Source organism: Musca autumnalis, unplaced genomic scaffold (genome assembly GCF_047663935.1).
Source record: "Musca autumnalis isolate F117 unplaced genomic scaffold, ASM4766393v1 scaffold_4, whole genome shotgun sequence".
Classification (NCBI taxonomy): Eukaryota; Metazoa; Arthropoda; class Insecta; order Diptera; family Muscidae; genus Musca; species Musca autumnalis.
Window position 1 is genome coordinate 188,664,217 of NW_027411977.1, and position 25,026 is coordinate 188,689,242.

The following is a 25,026-nucleotide window of genomic DNA, read 5'->3' on the forward strand; positions in this document are numbered from 1 at the left end:
ATATATTTTAAGGTCTTCTATAGTGGACGGAAAATCTTTTAAGGTATTTTCTAGTAGACAGATGACCCTTTAAAGTAATCTCTAGTAGATGGAAGATCTTTTAAAATCTTCTGTAGTACACAGCAGACCTTTTAGGTCTACCCTAGTAGGCAAAAGACCTATTTTCGACTTCTCCAGTAGTCAGTGAGGGTCTTTCATAGTAGAGGGAAGACCCTTTAAGGTCCTAACAACTCTTCTGTGTACTAAGGAAGACTTTAAATAATATTCTTCCACTGTTGGGTCTAGTATTCTGATGACGATAACGACGATGACTCACTGGGGGTTGTGTTTTTCCAGCATGCAACAACATAGTTCCTGTGGTAGTCCCTCACATGGACGAGTCCGGACCAACACCTGAGATATACCTACTCCCGACATCTATTGCATCTCAACAAAGTTTAAATGTGGTCGGTGCGGGTGTGACTAACCCATCACATCCAAATGATGGGTTTTCTTCCGTCTCGGATGACTTTTTAAAGTCTTCATTGGTGGACAGAATACCTTTTAATGTCTTCTATGGTAGACAGAATACATTTTAAAGTCTTCTTTAGTAGAGAGAAGGCTTTTTAGGTCTTCTGAAGTCTTTAAGGTCTTCTATGGTGGACAGAAGAGCTTTCTAGGTCTTCTTTGGTAGACAGAAGTCCTTTAAATGTCTTCTATAGTAGACAGAATATTTTTAAGGTAGTCTCTAGAAGACAGAAGACTTTTAAGATCTTCTATGGTATATAGAAGGCCTTTTAAGGTCTTCTATAATAGAAAGAAGACCTTTCAAGGTCTCCAAAAAATAGACGGAAGACTTTTTAAGGTCTTCTATAATGGCCGGAAGACCCTTCAAGGTCTTCTATAGTAGACAGAAGACCCTTTAAGGCTTAAGGAAGACTCAATGGGGTGCTGTGTTATTGCTGCATGCAACCATATAGTTCCTGTCGTTGTCTCACACATGGACGAGTCTGGAGCCACCCCAGATATGCACCCTCTCCCGACATTTATTGCATCTCACCGAAATGTGACTAACCAATCACCTCCAAATGGGCCCTGGGTTTTTTCCGTCCAGGCGCAGGCCACAAAATCCGGCGCAGGCATTTCGGGACATGCGGCTCTCAACACTGCAAAACGAGACAAACACAAACATATTTACGCTTAAATAACAGCCGCTGGCCGGAACGCTGAAATAGTGTGGTTTCGGGTGAATCTGGTGTCAAAGAACACGCCGCTGTGGACTTGATGTGTAATGTTAGTCACCATTAGTGTTTAGCGGTGATATACCACCGCATATTTTGAAATTCGAACCACGAAATTTAAATTGCGGGTTGAATATGGATTTAAGAGGAGCTTCTAAGTAAAGATCCTTTGATTATTTGGTGTTTGAGGCATTTTCAACTTAAAAAAGTTGGAACGGAGTTAAGTTCGGCTGGGTCGAACTTGTTATACCCTCCACCACGATTTGCATTGAAGTAAATTCGAACTAAAATAAATACCAAATTTTAGCAATTTCGTCGATCTATACCTACAAATTCCTGCGGAAAGTCTTTAGACTCAAAGAAAACTAAATACCAAATTTCCGATTTTTCGGTAAGATAATGTGGCTAAAACCTAAAAAATCCCGAAAATCAAGAGGTATGCTTCTATGGGGGATATAGGAAGGCGTGAATCCAGACTAACAATTCTCTTCTGGAATATTTTATAACCCCAGGGAAGACTAAATAACAAATTTCAGGCATTTCGGTGGGATATTGACGTCACAACCATTAGAATTACGAAAGTCGGGAGGTACCGTTCTATGGGGGCTATATAAAGGCGTGGACCTATAGCGGCAAATTTCATAAGGAAAGTTTTATACCCCAAATGAAGACTAAACACCAAATTTCAGCCAATTCGGTGGAATATTGAGGCAACAACCTTCAAAATACCGAAAATCGGGAGGTACCGTTCAATGGGTGCTATATGAAGGTGTGAACCTATACCGAGAAAATTAGAGGGGAAAGCTAATATTGTTAAAAAATATGGTTATACCGACTTAAAATTTTACCCTGATGAAGAACTATAAAATAATTTTCCGACGTTCCGGTCTCAGATTTTATAATATTCAAATTGGATTCCTGAGTTCTACTGTATGTTACACATTCTCTACTCTCTAAAATACCACTGTACATTAACGAACGGTAACGAACAACAATATACAACATTTAACTATTACGGCTTGAATGAGAAAATACAAAACAAAAAGAAATTTAACTTGTCATGGTTGCCGCCTGTCATTTGCTTGTTGTGTGCATTAACTCAAAGGAAATTCAAAACAACAACAAAATAACACATCTTGTGAAATATAAATGACAACAACAAGGGGCTTGCAATGATGGTTAGGTTTGTTGTGTATGGGTAAATATTCATTCAGCCAACTAATGTGTTGGTTTCTTTTGTGCTACTGTTGTTGCTGCATGCAGCATTTGTTGTATGGCAGACCGACCAGGCTAGGCTCGATGGCAAAAGCATTCATTCATTCGTTCGTTCATTCAGTCATCATGTATTGTTCGTTTTTGGAAAAACAAGTTAAGAACTGGAAAAAAATATGTCACACAAAGAAAATTTTAAACAATACACTTCCACTCACACGCACACACTTGGATGAACTTCATATACATTCATACATTATGAAATGCGGGAGGATTTTTGTGTTCAGTTTTTAATGTAGCCATAATATTTTGTGTAAATATGTTCGTTCTACTTGCTGCCTTCACCCCTCGTAATCTTTAGCATGAGGAAATTGTTAATGCTCAGCTCAGCCTATACACTTTGCTCATTCTTTTGATAGTCGTTGTAATAGTTGGTGTAGCTGTTGTTGTTGTTGTAAATATCAAGCAAAGAACAATAATATCACATCAATTAAAGCATTACAATGTCATAATCAAAATGACAAATAAAATTATATTTGATGAGAACTTGACAGCCATAATGCAGCTACCGTTTTTACCATGCCATGCCGAAGGGGACACAGTGAGTGGAAACAAAAAGCACACACATCTGCTCAATATTTGAACATTAAAAGTAGCCGAAAACATGTAAAACATGTGGACTAAAGTGGGCTGGGGAGAGGTATGTACAGCGACAAGTTTTAGCGGAATCTGAATGTGAATTCTACATTCCAATTAAGGCATCACGATTGAAAAGTGCCCTGTTTCATTTGTTGGTTAAATAAATAATAATAAATAATTTGTAACGTGACAAGTGTCACATACATACAACAACACCTACGGTCTTCCCTTACCACCATAGTACCAATGAGTCGATATGCACTCAACAGCATCTCCATCTACGCCAGTCATGCATTGAAGTCATTTGCTTGCTGTACTCAATACACAATAATTCGCAATCACTATGTACAACGTAAGCCTTAAGTATTTTGGTTTTCGCTGTTGGAGTCAGCTTGCTACTGCTGGGGGGTTGCTATCCACCAAGGCATTCCTGGGTGGCTTGTTGCGTTGGCAAATTTTGGAAGGGACTACCCATTGTGGCTGTCCCATTAATAAATTGCACACAGTGAATTCTGTTTACTGTCCCCCACAGAGACTTCGGTTTCCTGTTCCACACAGAGACTTCGGTTTTCTGTTTCACACGGAGACTTCGGTTTCCCGTCCCACACGGAGACTTCGGTTTCCCGTCTCCCACAGAGACTTCGGTTTCATGTTCCACACAGAGACTTCGATTTTCTGTCCCACACGGAGACTTCGGTTTCCCGTACCACACTGAGACTTCGGTTTCCCGTCCCACACGGAGACTTCGGTTTCCCGTACCACACGGAGACTTCGGTTTCCCGTCCCACACGGAGACTTCGGTTTCCCGTCCCACACAGGGACCTTGGTTCTTTGTTCCTGGATATACGCAGTAGTCTGTATGAGTTCGTAGCTGTAATTAGTGTTGTATAATAGTCGTTCCGAACAGAACAGCAGATCGTCGTCGACCAGCCCGACATCAATCAACACGTTCCCGATCAATACTGAAACGAATCAGCAACCACTATCGTCGCTTCCTATCATCGATAACTATCGTTATCAGCCAGCATCGTCATCACCGATCCCCGCTAACCATCGGCGTTCCCGAACACCCCCGAAACGTCATCACCGAGCGTCGTCACCCGTCGCCGTTCCCGAACAACTTCGGACGAGTTACCGAACATCACCGAATCGTCGTCACCGAGCTTCGTCAAGTGTCGTCGTTGCCGAACAGCATTATCCGAGTTGCCGAATCGTCGTCACCGATCTTCGTCAACCATTTCCGTTCCCGAACATCACCGAGCTTCATCAACCATCGTCGTTCCCGAACAGCTTTTGCCTAGTTGCCGAACACCAACACATACGAGTTGATAAAGTTCCCGACCACCTATAAATCGTCATCATCTGTCCTATCAGCATCCTCCGCTCCGAAGAAGGGCCAAAGTAATAATATCGCATTTCATTGAAGTAGAACATACTAGTATTTAGATCAATAAATATCCTATTGAACCCCTAGAAGGGATAAAACTAGTCTTTTATTTTGTAAGGTTTAGTGGGTCCTTATGGAGACCCTGGACGCGACTGGACTTACCCCAGCCGACGAGAAAACCACGTTACAAATTATTCGAGTTTCTTACAAAAATCCAGGATTAAATCTCTTCCATTAGGTTAGGTTGATTGTTGAGAGCCACTTCATTCGGAGACCATTGTGTTCATCCTGAAAAATAGTTAAAAAGGGGGTGAAGGGGAAGGAAGGGGGAATGATAGAAAGCGGTAGAAGCGCGAGAGTAGATATAAGACGGAAGTTGAAAGAGGATGTAGTTAGTCGAATTTCCTTAGTCTAGGATGACCCGACCATAGCCACTTAAGCCTCCTACCGTAGATTAATAGGACTGCAAAGTCTATGAAACAATAAGAGAGATACCAACTCATGCACACCATGTCTATTGACGGACTGTCTAGGGCACCGACAGAAAAGGTGCTCGACTGTTTCACATAGCCGTGCAATACTCAATTTTGTTGTCCTGCCACTTTCTTGTCACAGATCTGATGCTGCATTTCTGATTTATGTAATTAGAGAAGTGACGCAGTTCTACGCCCTGACTTTGCCCGCCAGATTGACTTCGATACATTACAACCAGGTACGTCTTATCAAATCCTTACGGGTTTCTCTGCATAGAAGCCTCCAACCGAAGGTCCGAGGATTAGGAGCCTCGTCCTACCAGTACATTAACTGTTTCATTTCCCTCAACTTTACACTGGCCTGGTACCCAGCAAAACTTAACGCCTTTTACAAGTTTTTAAGATAGACTTTGAACAGTTTTAGATTTAGTAGTGTAGAATCCTAACGCCTTTAGAACAGCCTAGCTATCCATGTAAACCGTGACTATCCAATCTGCAAGGTCTGTCACTTACATATTGGTAGTTCTGAAGTTTTCAGCATTGCAAAACTACTACTTGAAAAACATTGCAATTGCCGTTAAGTTTGTACGAACGTCAGAAGTTCAGTTCTTCACAATACCCACCAGATCACGTGCTTTCTTCCATCTTTGACCCATTATTGAAGATGGATAGGCTTTCGGGAAGTGATCTGATCTGCTCTCAGAGATTATCAATGATTATTACCTCTGCTATATCAAAGTCCAGAACTGCCGAATTATAATCAGTTTCGCTGTCAATAAGCCCAATCTGCTACCTATTCGCTGTAGAACGCTAAAGCCGAAAGAATGGATTTGAGTGTCGCATTATTGAACGCCCCTTCTATGTCTAGAAATGCGGTCAGGATATGATCTGTAGTGCGATTCTTTAACTCATTTTGTGACTTACCGACAATTGTCGGTAAAATTAAAATGCTTATAATTTCGTCAATTATCGATGTTTTTCGGTAAATTAGCGACGAATAAAAAGCTGTCGCAAAGTTCTAGCGATAACAAGAGTGCTCTCAACTTTTAATTAATATTTTCGTTCATATTTTTTCTTTTTAATTTTACCGATTTTTGTCGGTAACTCAAAAATGTGTTAGAGGATCGCACTACTGAGTTATCCATGTTTTTTCTATATAACCCACGGCCTCGTATAGCGGTGTTTCTATAGATTTCCCATTTACATAAGCACGTTGGGAGTTGCTTATAAGGTCACGATTTATGTAAGTTCTAATCTCCAGGTCAAGCAAGCTTTCTTAAGTTCGGTAACGAGTGGCCTGGAAATATAAGTCCCTGTTACCTCTTTCCACTGTGTCCGTATGTGCGTCAATAGCAGACAATCTAATCTCCAGGTCGGGCAAACTTTCTAAAGTTTTTAGTAGGAAGGAGGAAATATAAATCATTGTTACCTCTTACCACAGTCCCGGTATGTGCGTCAATAGCAGACAATCTAAACAAAGCTGACAGCCTAATCTAATCTCCAGGTCGAGTAACCCCTCTAAAGTTTTTAGTAGAAAGATGGAAAGACTGATCAGTCTTTAGTCCTTTGGTAATAAATGCCTTGGGGATACAAGTCACTGGAACCTCTTTCCACTGTGCCGGAATGTGCGCATAGTAGACAAGCACTGAAAATCACCTTCAACATCGCCGGAATGGCACCATCCGATCCAGGAGATGTATAGGATTGAAAAGTATTGATCTCTCAGGAAATACTTCAAATACTTGTTAACCTACCAACAAAGACCCTCTCGTCAGTAGTGTAGGTTCTATTCGTGCCTAAACTAGGTTAGGGTTCCTTTGAGATCACCTTGCCAAAACTTGTCGCTGCATTAACTCACTCTATTGCCTCCCTAAAGTTAATCCAAGAGTTCCTTTTAGCTTTCCTGACATCACTTTTATATTTATTGAAACTATTCCTATATATTCCCCAATATGAACTAATTTTGATCCTGTTGGCCTTGCTGTATGCCTTCTTGCTGACTTTCCTGAGACACTTATTTGACCTATTTTATTGACCTTTTTCTTGCAGCTTAACGCTAGCGACCCATACATGAAATGTATCGGACTAACAACAATGTGTGAACTGCTGAGGTGGAGTTGTGAAATGTGTACTTACGGCCAATAAATAATTGTGTCCTTAAGTTGGTTTTAACTCAACGAGAAAAAATCGATGTCGGATTTTTTAGGCAGGCAAATAGCTATATCAGTTGCAGATTAATGCATAGCCAACTAACCACAAAATCGAGGTTTTTAAAATATCGAGGCCACGGTGGCATGTGTAAAAATATCCGGATGGTGCTCAAACATTGGTAATCTTATAATCTAAAAAAAATAATACTTTGGGGGGTAACTCCTAAAGAAATCCGACATCGATTTTTAAAACTTGTTGTGTGCTGCGTTATATGCCTGATATCGGTTCGCTTTTGAAGGGTGCTAGGAGACTTCAATGCTCATCAGCAGTTTTGGCATTCCGTCCTGTACATTGAACAGAGGGGTACAGCTCTAGCCGAGCAAATTGATAGCTCCACTTTTTGCACGGTGAACAAAGACGCACCAACGAGGATAAGGTGAGTTTGCCACAGCTCGCCAGACTTAAAATTGTGGCACCCCGTGTCCTGGCAACCCGTAATTTAAGTTGGCTCAGACCGGCTTTGGAACCTCTAACTGATGTACATTTTGGAACAATGGTAAAGCATAAAATTGCCCATTCCTTCAGACCATCGGGTCACTGATGGAATTTTACGGCAGCAGCTCTCTAAATAAGACAAACTTTTAAAGCAGAGGCGACTAGCAAATAAGCTTCGTCGTACAAACCCTGAAGTCCCAAGAGTTATGGAGCTTCTAATGAAGTCAACAGGCTAGTAGGCGAGCACACGGGGAAACAAGGCAAGACTACCCGAAGCACTACAAACATTGGTACAGGATTACGTAAATTGGGGGCAACATATAAATTACGGGAAAGAACGATGATTGAACCACCATGATGGTACCACCAAAAATTTACGATGAGCGATGTCATTCGAACCGAGTCTCCCCAATAACAACAAAAGCAACGTCTTCCACCACTACATCGTTGCTGCACTTCAATTACAACGGTCTCCACAATAAATTCCGTGAAAATGTAGACTCTATTAGTCGAAGTAAGTACCACTGCAATTTACGTGTTGCAGGTGTCTGTCGCGATTTAAGCATCTCGATATTCATAAGGGCACCTGGCTGTCGCCAGATCAAAGAACAAGAAATCAAATTGATCACGTTGTGATAGATGGAAGACATGCATCAAGCGTGTTGGATGTACGATCGTTCCGAGGTGCAAACATAGACTCGGACCACTACCTTGTTGCAGAAAAAGTACGTACCAGATTAAACGTAGCAAACAAAGTGCGAACAGACTCAACACGGAAGTTGGACATCGATAAGCTGCAATCACAACAGATAGCCACAGCATATTCCACTCAACTGGGCCAACTGCTTAACGCGAGCACTCCTCGTCCCGATAACATATCAGAGCAATGGCAAAACATTGCCCACTTCATGCAAACAGCCTCAAAATCAGTACTTGGATACTTTACAATCAGTAGCAACGCGTAGCGCACGAGAGAGGCATCGGGAGAAAAGGTGAGAGGAAAAACGTATTTTCCGCAGGAAAAAGAGAGAGATGGAAAAGCGGGAGTGTGAAAAAATCGAGATGTACAGGAGACAGAATGAAGTCCGAAAATTCTACCAAAGAGTGAAACATCAAACTGATGGCTTTGGAACTGGCACATCCTCCTGTAGAGACCAGCAAGGTAATCTGGTAACTGATGCAGATAGTGTGCTAAGGATATGGAAAGAGCATTTTTCCAAACTGTTGGTATCCAATTGTAGCGAAGTCGACGAAGATACCACAGATCCAATCCCAGAAGATGATATTGAATGTATAACACCCGACCAAGATGAGGTAAAGACAGCAATAAACCGGCTGAAGAATAATAAGGCAGCAAGAGCTGATGGCCTACCAGCCGAGCTGTTTAAAACCGGATGCGACACGCTGATAAGGTTTATGCATCAGCTAGTTAGCTCCATCTGGCAGGAAGAATGCGTACCCGACGATTGGAACCTGAGCATCCTGTGTCCCGTCCATAAGAAAGGAGATAAGACTTTATGCTCCAACTATAGGGGCATAAGTCTTCTCCCTATCGCATACAAGATAGTGTCAGGGATATTGTGCGAACGACTAAAGCCCATAGTCAACGAAATAATTTGACCATACCAATGCGGCTTTAGACCTGGCAAGTCCACCATTGACCAGATATTTTCTCTGCGCCAAATCCTGGAGAAGACCCAAGAAATGCAGATCGACACCTACCAGCCTTTTGTCGATTATAAAGCAGCCTTTGACAGCCCGCTACGTTCAAAGGTATTCCAAGCAATGTCCCCGCAAAGCTCATTCGGCTTTGTAAAATCACTGAACTGACACAAGATATTAAGTTAAAATAGGAAAGAACCTCTCCGAAGAGTTTTGTGCCAAAAGAGATTTCAGGCAAGGAGACAGCCTTTCGTATGACCTTTTCAACATCCTGCTAGAAAAGGTTATACGAGAGGCAAACGCCAAAAGAAGTGGCACAATCTACACCAATAGCCACATGTTACTTGCTTATGCTGATGATATAGACATCATGGGAAGATCAATAAAAGAAGTAACCGATACCTTTATGAAGGTCAAAGGAGAATCGTCTAAAGTGGGTCTGGCGGAAAACGGCGAGAAGACCAAGCTGATGGTGTCGACGCGCAATGCGTCCATTGAGATCGGACCAACTGTTGAAGTTGGTTCCTATAATTATATATATAAAAGACTTCGTATACCTCGGCACCGCCGTAAACACAACAAACGACATCAGTTGTGAAATAAAAAGAAGAGTTGTATTGGCCAACAGATGCTACTTTGGCTTAAGTAAGCACTTTAAAAACAAAGCCACAACTCGTCAAACAAAAATAACGCTTTACAAAACACTGATACTACCCGTGCGGATGTATGGTTCCGAAGCCTGGGTACTAGCGCAAGCAGTGCTTGGCGTGTTTGAGAGAACAATTCTTCGAAAGATCTACAGACCGATCTGCGTTGACGGTGAATATCGACGTCGTATGAACCACGAGCTGTATCTGCTATACAACGACATAAATATAGTTAAACGTATCGAGATGCAGCGATTGCGTTGGCTAGGCCATATAATAAGAGTGAGCGATTAAGAACCCGCTAAAAACGTGTATAAATTCGAGCCACATGGCGGTGCACGCAGAATTGGCAGGCCAAAGAATAGATGGAGCAAACAAGTGGATGATGAGATGACAAGGCGCGGTATTCCAAAAAACGAAGCACGAAACAGAGAGAATTGGAGATCTTTTCTAAGTTCGGTCTATGGAACAAATGTTCTGTAATGGGCCAGCTAAGTAAGTAAGTAAGGTGTCTGTCGCTAAACCACCCAAAGTGTTCGGCCAATACGTAATATCAATGGCAAAGCTTAAGCAACTGGATGAACCCTGAGTTTAGTACTAAACAAGTGTCCTCAATCTATCGTTATCCACCCACATTGTAACAGAAGCCTGAAAAGTTGGCAGTGTAGTCCCGCCACTGAAGCCAGACAAAGATGCCAGCAGAGGCGAATTGTACAGACCGATCTCCTTCCCATCGCCACTAACAAAAAATCTAGATGCACAGCTCCTCCCCATGATGAGAAGCTGTTTCCCTATTGCTCAACATCAGCATGGATTTCGGAAAATGTTCAGTATCACAAGATCGTTAGACACCATATCCATACATCTCAGTCGAGGTCTGAACCGGAACATGCCGTGCGACAGAACAGTCGTGGTGGATCTTGACCTATGGAAAGCCTTTGATACTGTTAACCATGTCAAACTGCCCCAAGACCTTCAGAGGACTTCCGCTACAAAGTCAGCAAAAAGTACACTTTATTATTTAGAGGAGGTACCGCCAAATTTTTAGATGGTGCAGATGTCATTCGAACCGCGAAATCAGCCAAAGCGATGGCCCCACACGTAATCTCAAGTGTACTGCTGAAGCAACTGAATGTACCCGGATTTGTATATTTGGCAATATCCTCTATTTATTGTTAGTCAACAATATTGTACCAAAAACCACGAAAGTTGGCAGGGTGGTCCCGCTACTGATGAAAGGCAAGGATGCAAGCAGAGGAGAATTGTACATACAGATTTCTTTCCTGTCGCCAGTAACAAAGTTTCTTGAGGCTGTTTCCCAGTCGCCCAACATCAGCATGGATTTCGAAAAAATGCCTAGTACCACAAAAGCATCACAAGTCATTACCTCACATATCAGCCTAGGAATAAAGCAGAAGAGTCAGCAACCGAACAGACAAGGTCCTCTTGACTTGTATAAAGCCTTCGATATCTTCAAAGATCAACTATATGTTTGGAAATCGGAAGAAAAAAGTATAAGACGTTTAAAGTGAAGCAGGGTGTTCCCCACGGCGGGGTGGTATCTCAGAAATTGTTTAACATCTACCTTTCTGAAATTCCACACACTCCAGACGGCATAGAAATCGAATGTATGCTGAAGATTACACGACCTTGGCGTCAGGCCATCTCGTCGATGACATATGTGATAGGTTAAACACCTACATAGCTGACATAATGCAGTTCTTCCATCTGAGGAATATGAAAATATCCGCCGCTAAATCAACCGAAACAATTTCCATCACCTGGGCGGTTAAAATGGGACTCCCTCTGGACATATTGGTCGATGGTGTCCTGATTCCGACTACTAACCATTGATAAGATCAGAAGTAGGGAAAGGTCCTCAAACTATGCGGTGCTAGTGTGTTAAGCAAATGTTAGGTCAAGGCGGTCGCAGTACATTCAAACCTGCAAAAATCCCGCCCTAAGGACAAAGAGCGCTTACTCATGCCACCGATGGACTATCTTCATGAGCAGAAAAAGATTTTAGCGGTGGATCAGACGTGAGCATCCCTGTCAGAACTTGAACAGGCTTTCTCCCCCAGGAACGTCAAGAGAGTTAGGTCCAAAGGTACAAACGAGAACCTCTAGTTCAACGAGTATATCAGGCAGACTTGGATAGCATTTACACGGATGCAATTTCGCAGGCGGTACAAAGGTACAGTAGTGAGAATGACTTCTATGTTTCGGAATATAGTAGGCATAGGTCCACATTTTGGTACAGTCCGCATATAACGGTACAGCCCGATTTTTGAGTTTTTTATCAACATTTTCGGAACAAAATTTGATGTAATTTGGCACTTAAGGTTCGCAGTGGTCAATAAAAGTCTTCTCAAAAAATTGTTGAGATTCCTATGTATGTCCACATATTGGAACAGTCTCTTTATAAAAGTACCGCCCGATTTCAAGTATTTAAAAGTTTTTATTACAGTTTACGGTCCAAATGGGTGTAATTTGGCTTTAAGGTTCCTTGTGGCCACATCATTTCTTCATCAAAAATTGTAGTCATAGGTATATTTTTGGAAAAGCCCCATATAACTTTACTACCCGATTTCAGGTACCCAAAATTTCAGTAAACAATTACTACACTAACAAGTAAGAAAGGCGATAAATTCGGCCAGGCCGAACTTGTTACACCTTTCACCACGAGTGGTATTAAAGTAAAATGGTACAATTAGTTTTTTTCGTTTATGAGGAAGGCTAAATACCAAATGTCAGCAAGCTCGGTAAAACAATGTGGATAACCTTAAAAATACCGAAATTCAGGAGGTACCGTTCCATTTGGGCTATGTGAAAACGTCGATCTATACCTACAAATTTCTAGCGGAAAGTTTTTAAACACAAAGAAGACTAAATACCAAATTTCCGATATCTCGTTAAAACCTTCAAAATACCGAAAATGATAATTTTCGTTTGGAATATTTTATAACCCCATGGTAGACTAAATAACAAATTTCAGTCTTTCGGTGAGATATTGACGTCACAACCTTCAGAATTCGGGTGGTACCGTTCTATGGGTGCTATATCGAAACGTTGCTGTGGCCAAAACCTACAAAATACCGAAAATCGGGAAGTACCGTGCTATGGGGGCTATATGAAGGCATGGACCTATGCCGACAAATTTTTGGGAGAGAGTTTTATACCCCCAACGAAGGTTAAGTACCAAATTTCAGCAATTTCGGTGTGATAATGAGGATGAAACCTTAAAAACACCGAAAATCGGGTGGTACCGTTCTATGGTGGCTATATGATGGCGTGGACCTATACCGACAAATTTCATATGGAACGTTTAATACCCCAAATGAATACCAAAAACCAAATTTCAGCCATTTCGCTGGAATATTGAGGCCACAACCTACAATATACCAGAAATAGAGAGGTACCGTTCTATGGGGGCTACACAAAGGCGACAAGTTTCTGGGAGAAAGTTGTATAGCCCCAACGAATACTAAACACAGCTATTTCCGAGGAATATTGAACCCACAATCTTCAAAACACCTAAAATCAGGAGGTACGTTTTATGGGGGCTATATGATGGCGTGGACCTGTACAGGCAAATTTCTGGGCTCCTCTTTTATTCCACCAACGAAGACTAAGTACCAAATTTAACCGATTTCGGTTTGATAATGTGGCTCAAACCTTCAAAATACCGAAATCGGGTGGTACCGTTCTATGGGGGCTATATCAAAACGTGGACCGATATAACCCCTTTGCAATACCAAACATCCTAGGAGAAATAGAAACTTCTGTAAAAAAATTACAAAGCTCTATCTTCAAAATTGAGAGCTGTATCTTGATTTCAACAGACGGACGGAGAGACGGACATGTTTATATCGACTTAGAATTTTACCCTGATCAAGAGTATATATATTTTAGGGTCTCCGATGAATATTTCGATGTGTTACAAACGGAATGACCATAATATGGAGGGTATAAAAATTATGGGCATAGGTCTATGTTTTGGAATAGCTCCCATATACCGATATCGCCTTATTTCAGGTATTTTTCGAACCACATAAATTATAATTTGGCATTTAGGGTTCCTAAAGTTCAGAAAACATTTCAACCAAAAATGGTGAACTTTTGTCCACATTTAGGTGTAGCCCCTATAGCCCGATTTCATTTGGCCTATGCAGTAACTTCTTAACAACTATTGACTTTTTAGCTACATTTTCAGTTCGAGTTTGGCGCTTAAGGTTTGATATGGACGAAATGTGTCCGCCAAAAATTGTGGACGTAGTTTCACATTTTGGAAAAGCTTCCATATAACGGTACCGTCCGATTTCTCCTCCTAAATTTGGTACTTTCGTAACTGAAAATACTAGTTATGTATTTCATATAAGTTCAGAACATTTCAAGGTGGAGGGTATAAAAAATTAGGCTTTGCCGAAATAAACCCTTTTATACTTTTTTTATTTTTCTACAATATCCTGATTTTGTTCTTCATCCTAACACTGTACACATCCAGACTCTTATTGCTTTTGGTATTTCCCAAAACAACCTTTAATGACAATCCATTTTCTGGCATTGTCTTTTGTGTGGCTTTTCACAGGCTGCAAACCAGCCGAGCAAACGTCGAGATAACCCAATAAATGTCTGTAACACACAACTCCAATTGGGCATATGACAAACGTCGCATATCCTAGCCTTGACGTTTATAATTCAAATATTTTGTCGTCCATTTTAAATAACATTTATGGCTTTATTCAGCAGGCAGACAGACAGACATATTTCTTGTTTTATTCGTCGTGAACCCACGCGAATCTATGCCATATTCATGGCATTACAGGCTGTTTGTTATAAATTGCGTGTTGCCGTGTATACATACATACATATTTCGGTTGACAATAGTAGTTGAAAATCCTTTGTAATCCCAATGACGAATATGAAAATCATGTTGCCTTGTGGCTGTTAAAACCCATACGTCGTAAGACACAAGAAAATTATATCTGTCGGTCTGTCTGCAATATTACTTAACACAAAATGTTTAAAAATGTGTTGTTTGAGCGTTAATGACAAATACTACTGTTGCCGCCACTGCTACCGCTACAACGAAGTAACATATAAATGGTGACAAATATTTTTTGAAAAGGGGTGGTTTTTACTTATCAATTATAAAAAGGTCTTTACATTTATTGGGGTTGGCCTTCTGTCAGTCTTTTTTTCAGTTATCTTTTAATGCAACTTGCTAGATTATAACTCACTTTGTTAGGTTGCCAAGTGCGTGGGATATAAGGGTGCGTGTCAAACAGGTGTAAAGCTGCTTTCAAATACCCACGGGTTTTGACTTATTTATGGTTTAGGAAAAAAGGGGTTATAGTGGAGATCGTAAATTTAAGTAATTGAAAATAAATATTGATGTTTGATATGTTTCCAAGGAAATTCATTAAAAAAGCTATGACATTAGAAAAATTTCGTTCCTTTTGGCCCAATTCGGAAAAAGAAATTGTCCCCTCGAACACTGTAGCGCCTCATATGTCAATTAAATCTCAATTTTGCATTCCATTTACATTATTTCACGTTGGTATAGAACATTAAAAAAATATATTGTGAAATTATGTAGGTGAACCTACTATTCTCACGAGATTATAATCTGGAACTAATGGTTTTCTGAGAAAGAACTATAAGTCCACTTATGTCATTTTTGAGTAATAGGTAGCAGTAAATATCAGTTTTTTTTTTTTTTTGGAAAATTTTGAACATTGCTGAGATGATGATTTATCATAAGAAAGTGGTAAAATCATGAGGTTCCTGACCCTATCTTTACTTTCTACCTTTTCAACGGCTTCTACATTTTAAATCATGTTTGATTTTGCAAGATTTTTTATTATTATACCCCCCACCATACTATAGGGGGTATATTAAATTTGTCTCTCCTTTTGTAACTACTAGAAATAATAATTTTAGACCTTACAAACCATATACATTAGGGTTATGACTTTTTACAACCTCATATACCTGTATCATAGCGAAATCAGTTTCTACATAAGATTACATAAAATACATAAAAAGCTTCCGCACAAAAAGCTTTTAACGTTTTTATTTTTCGGAATTTTGACAATTTTTTAAGTCGCTGTAAACAGATATTTAACTGAAAACAGGGTATAGGGGGGCACGACATAACCAAAATGTCATAACCGTTTGTTTCTCACTAATTCCATCAACGTAACTAATAACTTTATTTCATATATAATAAAAACAAGTAAGCAAAGACTATAGTCGGACAGGGCCGACCATTCGATACCCTACACCACTACCCTGCGAATTAGATTTCAGCAAATCAAAATTCCTTTTGGACAAATATTATTGTAAGAAATAACTTTGTGGAGTCTGCCACCTTATCACATCAAGTTTAAATAACAATATAATAATTGTTCCACAAACATCCCAGAAGGGACAGGGAGTGCACCACGATTCATATTACATCAATGATATGGGGACTACAGTTTATCGCCGAGTCCGAAAGGCGTGTCTGAAGACACCACCTGTAGAGAAGTTTTACATGGCTGAAATACTCAGAAAATTTCGCCAACTTTACTGAGGGGTATTTTGCCATTATTGGAAATTTGATGTTGGCTGGCCGGGAATCGAAACCCCGACCTTCAGCGTGCAAGGCGGGTGTGCATACAATTGTACCACGGTGGCACAATAAATAATTTTACCATGAAAATTTGAGGAAGTAGAAATATAGCTCCACTCTTTGGCATAATATTAGAAACGAAGATACGTAATGATTTTTTTGTATTTATCATATTAAATATATAGGACGTCTATTCTTTAAAAATCAGAAAATGTAAAATTTCCATGTTATGGCATTTCTAATAGGCTGTCAGCGTGATGCAATGGTATCAAACTTTCAAAATTTTCCTTGCATCTCAGTCATAAAAAAACTTCACTTTTAGGACACGCCGTTCGGACTCGGTCGTAAACAGTAGGTCCCATATCATTAGAAAGCGAAATCCTATGCAAATGTATATATGGTTAGAAATGTCGTAGAGGTATTGTGATAACAAAATAAAACGAATTAGTCTGGACTTAGTTTTTTGCTTATACCATATGCAAGGATTTGTGGCCTAAATATCACACCGAATTGGCTGAAATTTTGTATTAAGTCTTCGTTGGGGGTATAAAACTTTCCACCTGAAATTTGTCGGTATAGGTCCGCGTCTACATATAGCTACCATTGAACGGTACCTCTCGATTTTTTGCATTTTGATTGTTGTGGCCTCAATATCCCACTCAAATGGCTGAAGTGTTCCTTGGGGGTATAAAAATTTCGACCTGAAATTTGTCGGTATAGGTCCACGACTTCATATAGCTCCCGGTATTTTGAAAGGTTGTGCCCCAATATCAGTCCGAGTGGCTGAAATTTGGTATTAAGTCCTCGTGGGGGTTATAAAACTTTCCACCTGAAATTTATGGGTATAGGTCCACGTCTTCATATAGCTCCCATAGAATGGTACATCCCTATTTTCGGTATTTTGAAAGGTTGTGCCCCTAATATCCCTCCGAATGGCTGAAATTTGGTATTAAGTCTTCGTGGGGGTATAAAACTTTCCACCTGAAATTTATCGGTATATGTCCACGTCTTCATATAGCCCCCATAGAATGGTACCTCCCGATTGTTGGTATTTTGAAGGTTGTGGCCAATATATGCCACCAAAGTGGCTGAAATTTGCTATTAAGTCTTCCTTGGGGGTAAACAACTTTCCACCCAAAATGTTTCTGTTTAGGTTCAGGCCTTCATATATGCCCCATAGAACGACACCTCCAGATTTTCGGTATTTTGAAGGTTGAAGCTGTGGTTATACATTTCTCTATTTTATTGACTTGTCTGAAAAGAATTTTAAACACAAAAATTGTACATACGAAAATTTTTGTACCTATTATTGAAATATTTGTTGCATAAGAAAATATGTAAAATGCATAAATTTTGCATATGCAAAAATTTACATATTCTCCACATAAGTGGATCCACTGTGTAATGGGGTGAAATCCCAATACGTGCTGTAAAAGATATCATACAAAATACCGCTGAAACAACACGAAGTAAGCATTTTAGAGTTTCAGAATGTTCTGAAGAATTGTTGAGAACTTTTTTTGGAAGATTTATGCAAAAGGTTACTTGGTTCAGCTCCCAATATTTTAGCCGACACTGACTACAATTTCAGCAATTAGGTAAAATGTTCTATATTTTATCGATTTTGATGCCCTGATAAGTTCTACTAGTTTACGGCTACAATATTGCTAAAGACAGTATGGCGAAATTCCTATTCGTTTCTGATATAAAAGCCCGATACCTACAACAAAAAATGTAACCCGGTTTAGATGAAGCCATAAAATCGGAACTGGATCTGACAGTACAAAACCCTACTAGTACTTTTGTATTCTTAATATGTACTTTCAAAAAAGGTATAGGGTAAATACACCAGTAGTCGGTCTCTTAACTTTTTTTCATTTTTAAACTGATGTCCCAGTTTATGGATTTAGTGTTTTCCGGTAAAAATTTAATTTTACACTTCACTAAGGGGTTATGTTTTGAAATTTGAAATTTTGGAAACTTTTGATATCAAGTATTTAGGAAGTATTGCTAATTTACGCAATTAGGAAAAATTCCCTGTGTACCAATAGTCGGCATGCATGTTCCTGACTTCGGCCACTGATGCTCCAATAGTCGGCCACTCCATTTACCGTTACAGAAAAGATAATGATTTAACTTTAAAAAATTTATGTTAATAACTTTTACATATTTTTAGAATTAGATTAAATCCATTGTCATATGGGATGTATGGCCATAAGCTAATAGCAAAATCGCCCAGTTGAATATTGCTTTATTTTAAACATATTGCCGACTATTGGAACCGGCCGACAATAGGAGCACTTACCCTACTAGAAGTTGTTTGCATCTTCAGTTTTGCATAGTGTTATTTAAGACGGACAAATATAATATATCGTGAACAAGAACAGGCAAGAAATACCATCGAACATTACTAACGACAATTAAAAAGCTTCATATAGGACAGAGGAGTGGGAAAGGGACGTCGAAATAGCCGCAGAAATTCTTTTTATCACAAATATGAGCGACAAGGAAACTCTGAGGAACATTTTGAACAACGTTAAAATTTGTCACTTAATCAAGAGGAAGAAACTCGATATACTTCGGAAAACCAACTAAGACATTCAGTATAGTTGCAATGTTTTCTGTGGGGTGAATAAGAGATCAAAGGCTACAGCCGGGATATGGTCGACTATGTGATACCCTACACCACTACCCCTGTGTAAAAGCTTTCCACGGGTAAACATTTCTTTAAGGGCGATATTAAGTTATCAGCCACCCTGGCTTTTATACCAGATGAGTTACGGCTAACTGAACCAAAATAATTACAGAACTCTCGAAATCAATGTATTTTCATAAAAGTACATCGATTACTTCGAAGGTATGCCATTTGACACACTCTTTATTAATTTATTTGTCATGTTTAATGTTTTTCTTCGACCTCATCACATGGAAAGCGATTGATTATATTATAGACCCTGTAATCAGCAACGTCTAATATTTAAATATTGTCAAAAAAAAGACAGTTACAAACAAGTAAGAACGGCGTTAAGTTCAGCCGGGCCGAACTTGTTATACCCTCCACCAAAAGTTGTATTGAAGTAAAATGAAATAATTAGTTCCCTTTCGTGTATGAAGAAGACTTAAAACTAAATTTCAGCAATTTCGGTAAAGCAATGTGAGGCACCATTCTATGGGGGCTTTTTTATAACGTCGATCTATACCGACAAATTTCTGACGGAAAGTGTTTAGGCTCAAATAAGACTAAATACTAAATTTCCTATATGCTTCTATGGGGATATAGGAAGACGTGGACCTATACTGATAATACTCTTCTGGAAAAATTTTATAACTCTTGGAAGACGAAATAACGAATTTCAGCCATTTCGGTTGGATATTGACGTCACAATCTTCAGTATTATGAAAATCGGGAGGTACCGTTCTATGGGGGCTATATCGAAACGTGGACCTATACCGGCGAACAGTTTTATATAACATTGAAGACTAAATACCAAATTTCAGCCATTTTGGTGGAATTTTGAAGACACAACCTTCAAAATACGAAAATTCGGGAGGTACTTTTCCATGAGGGCTATATGAAGGCGTGGACCTATACGGACAAATTTAAAGGGGAAGTTTGAGTACCCCCAACGAAGTCTAAATACCAAATTTCAGCCATTTCGGTGGAATATTGAGGCCACAACGTTCAAAATACTGAAAATCGGGAGTTACCGTTCTATGGGGGCTTTAAGAAAGCATGGACCGATACCGACAAAGTTCTAGGGAAAATTTTATACCACCAACGTAGACTAAGTACCAAATTTCAGCAATTTCGGTGTGATAATGAAGCTAAAACCTTCAAAATACCGAAAATCGGGAGGTACCGTTGCATGGGGGCTATATGATACCGACAAAATTCTGGGAGAAAGTTTTATACCCCTAAAGAAGACTACGTACCAAATTTCAGCCATTTTGGTGGGATAATGAAGCTAAAACCTTAAAAATACCGAAAATCGGGAGGGAGCTGTATCTTGATTTTAATAGACAGACGGACGGATTATATACCATGAGATAGAGGCATCCTTGGGCATTTCTTCCACCAACTAAGATTCGCAAAAAGAGATTTTTTCTCCTTAGATCCAGAAAAATTGGACAATTGCTCAAAAAGAGGCTTTTGTGGATTGGTGCAGAGGAATTGTGAATAAAAACGATCATTGTGCTTGAAACGACGTTTATAAGATCGTCATAGACGACGAATATTGGATCTATGCTTATGAGTCCGAAACAAAACAGGTATCGGCCGTTTAGGTCTTCGAAAGCGATCCAAATCTAATGAAAGTTGTTCATGTAAGAAGCACTTCGAAGCAAATGGTCGCCTGTTTCTTCGGCAAAATTGACCGTGTGGCGACGATACTGCTTGAGGAATGTAGGACGGTTAATTCTGAGTGGCACACTACAATTTGTTTGCCTGAAGTCTCCTGAGAAATTCGAAAAACGGACAAGAGAAGACGAAGCATTCTGCATCATGACAATGCGAGCTCTCACACATCGATTCGAACCAGCGCTTGTTTGACCGGACAAAACGTGGAATTGATGGAATTGACGATTCCCGAACATTAAGAAAAAAACGGCGTGGACAGGCGATAAGGCCTATAAATCATGCTGGAGACTCCTTAAGAAAACAATAAAACAATTTTTGTTGGTAAATATTCCCGTTTTCATTGTTAGGCCAGATAGTTATCGTTCAGCCCTCGTATATGGTGTAAAATTTGGGACAGAAAAAAATCTATGTTGTTTTTTACTAGATATAAAACACGCTGGTGCGTGTTGCCCATTTTTAACTTAGAGTACTTGAACGTATAGTTTCTAGAAGTATCCGCAGTTTACATCGAAGATTGATCTGCATTACCTATACCATTGATTTTGCAATGTCGTTTTAAAATTCTTTTGCATTCAGGTCTGGTGGATGTAGAGTTTTGTGTAGTAGGGATCACATATGGGACCTACTATGGCACTACAACGACCACACTACGGCGGATCGCAAAAGTTCTGACATTCATAGGAGTTTAACCACCGTTGGTGTAGAAACTATCACATTTTATGTGAAGCTGTACATCATGACAATATACCCAAAGAAACGGATATATACATATGTACATGTGTATAAAATTTAAAGGTTATAAATGTTTTTCTTTACTAATTTCACAGCATGATTGTTCAAAGTTTTTGTATACAACTGCAAAAATGTTCAAAACGTGTCACCCTTCGATCGTAGCTTTGGGGATGATGTGAAAACTGAAAAAAAGGCAAACACCATTTTATCAAAGTCTTCAATTAAAGGAAACCTCACCTGGGGGTATTTTGTGTCACATTTACTTGGCACATCAATCATGCTGAGGAAACGCTTTAATTCTTAGTGAGATAAAAACACGTATGAACGAACTCTTTAAAAAATCATATCAATCAAAAGCACTGTGTGTTGATTTCTTTATAAATCATAAAATGTTATTTTCATTACAGTAAGAATGGATTAAACTATTGTTCTTATTTTAAGCCAAAGACTTGACAAGAAAGTTTCGTTCATAATGTCATGGTTTTTTTAAGTTATCTATAGTTTAGTTAGAAATGATCTTATCATTAATTTATCCATTGTCTCGAATTTCATATAATTGTAAATAACCATCGTTTGTAATGTCGTCAGGTTATCTCTAACCTGTCATCAGGAGGAAGCTTACCACCAAAGCAAACAAAGGGGTTATATGCCATTATTCATGGAATATTTTCATTATCTCTCCGGTATTTAGGGGGAAAGTAGTTCATCATTCGACCCAGTAGTCGATTTTATTTAGTTATGCTTTGGCTAAGCATTCAACTTTATGACAAGGAAATTGATTAATTATCGAACATTTTGTTATCTCCAATTTTGAATAAATATAATTTTTAACAGTTATGAATGGGAAATTTTTATGTCATTCATTAGTTTCCATTCAAGCAGCAACAGAGGGTAACTGAAAATTTATTTATTATTTTCTCTTGCTTTTTCCCCACTCATTGATGGGGTTAAGAAACTTTTGCGTACATTGTTAATAAATGATGTCGTATTTGTTAAGTGATAATGATTTGAGAGGGGGTGGTTGGGTGTTGGTGGGTGGCTGATGTCTGAAAACAATGACTTGAAAATATGATGGATGTTTAAGTTAATGGTTAATTTAAATATGAAACAAATTAAATGAATACTGTCTTTAGTTTTTGGGGATTTGGGAAAGAGATAAACAATAAATGAAGCTTATGTTGGGATTATATTTTTGTCTGGGTTTAATGTGAAATAATAAAATATTTAATGTACCATTAAGTTTTCATATTAAGAGAGCTTCTAAATAAATGACAACTGAATGTTGATTAATACGAAGCATATAAATACGGTTTGTTATGTAAAGATGATATAAGGAGGATTTTTACAAAGAATATTTTTTTAAGGAGTAAGGAAGGGCTATGACAGGATGGCCCAATCGTGTGATACCCTACACGTCTAATTCTGGGTATACGCGTTTCACGGAATGAAATTCCTTTTAGGAACTAAAAAAAAATTATGTTGGAATTCTTCGCAGATTCAAGCTTAAAATATCCCTTAAAAATTCTATGAATTTGTTGGGAGCCACATGATCCGAATAACCCATTACAAAGAAATGTACCTAAACAGCGTACAGAAATATGCCCTCGTGAAATAACACTCCAAACGGAAATAAAAATGGACCCCAATTCTTGGTTTTTTTTTTTCAATTAGAACAAGTGAGCCAAGGCTATAGTCGTGTCGGGGCCGACTATGTGAGACCCTACACCACTACCCCTGTTCATAAGCTTTTGACTAATAAAATTCAAAATATTAAAATTGGGATAGCTTAGCGCTTTTGCTCTGAATGTCTACATTAACACAGGCCAATTTTTTTGAAACGCATTTAAGTGTATCGACAGTACAACCCAAATAAAAAATGGAAAAGTGGGATGTATGCCAACCATCAATAGGCTTCTTTCTGTGTTAGACCCCCATCAACCCCCAAAATTTCGTGAGGATCCGATCAAAATTTCGTAGTGTGATTGCACAAAAATGGAAAAAGGGATGCATTACCGAGTACTGCGATATTTCTGTTGTTTGACCACCTATGACAACCTACTTCACATCGTTGTAAAGGTGATATTTTCTACTTTCCTTGCCAGGTTTTGCTTTCGATATACCTCCTACAGAAGGGAGATATTAACTTTGAAATAAAACGTTGGCCTTTTTTCCAAATATTTTTGTTTGTCACATTCCGACCCCTGAATAATATCCGAACATTATCAAAAATCAAAAGGTTTTTTCCTCTGTGGGACCCCCAATAACACCCAAAATTTCGTGACGATCCAATTAAAATTGCGACCTGTAGCGTGATTTCCAAAAAAGTGGAAAAATGGGATGTATTACCGACTATTGCGATATCTCCGTTATTTGGATACCTACGCCAACCTGCTTTACATCATTGTAATGATGGGATTTTTTTACTTTCATTGTCAGACTTTGCTTTTGGAAGGTCCGGAACCAAAGCTGTGATATTCGTCATTATTATTAAAATCGAAAAAATGAAAAGTTGTGTTCTATTAGCGGCTTTTGCGATATCTTCGTTGTTTGACCACCTACGACAACCTACGTAACATCGTTGCAAAGGTGATATTCTACTTTCATCAGCAGGTTTTGCTTTTGATATACCCCTTTTAGAAGCAGAGATATTCGCTTTGAAATAAACCGTTGACTTTTTCTCCAAATAAGTTGTTTGCCCATTCCGACCTCTGAATATTATCCGATCATCGCCAAAATCAATAGGCTTCTTTCTCTGTAGGATGCCCATTAGCCCCCAAAATTTCGTGACGATCCGATTAAAATTGCGACCTGTAGCGTAATTACAAAAAAATGAAAAAATGGGATGTATTGCCGACTATTGTGATATCTCCGTTATGTGGCCACCTACGCCAACCTACTTTGCTTCACTGTAAAGATGGGATTTTCTACTTTCATAGTCAGACTTTGTTTTTGGAAGATCCCCAACCGAAGCTGTGATATTCGTCATTATTATTAAAATCGCAAAAATAAAAAGTTGGGTTCTATTAGCGGCTATTGCGATATATTCGTTGTTTGATCACCTACGAGAACCTATTTTACATCATTAGAAAGGTGATATTTTCTACTTTCATGGCCAGGTTCTGCTTTTGTCCCATATTGAAGCTGAGATATTCGTTTTGGAAAAAAACGTTGTCTTTTTCTCCAAATAAGTTTTTTGCCCATTACGACCCCTAAATATTATCCGACCATCACCAAAATCAATAGGCTTCTTCATCTGTGTGACCCCCATTAACTCTCAAAATTTCGTGACGATCCGATCAAAATTGAGACCTGTAGCGTGATTTCCAAAAAAAATGGAAAAATGGGATGTATTACCTACTATTGCGATATCTCCGTTATTTAGTCACCTACGCCGACCTAGTTTACATCATTGTAAAGATGGGATATTCTACTTTC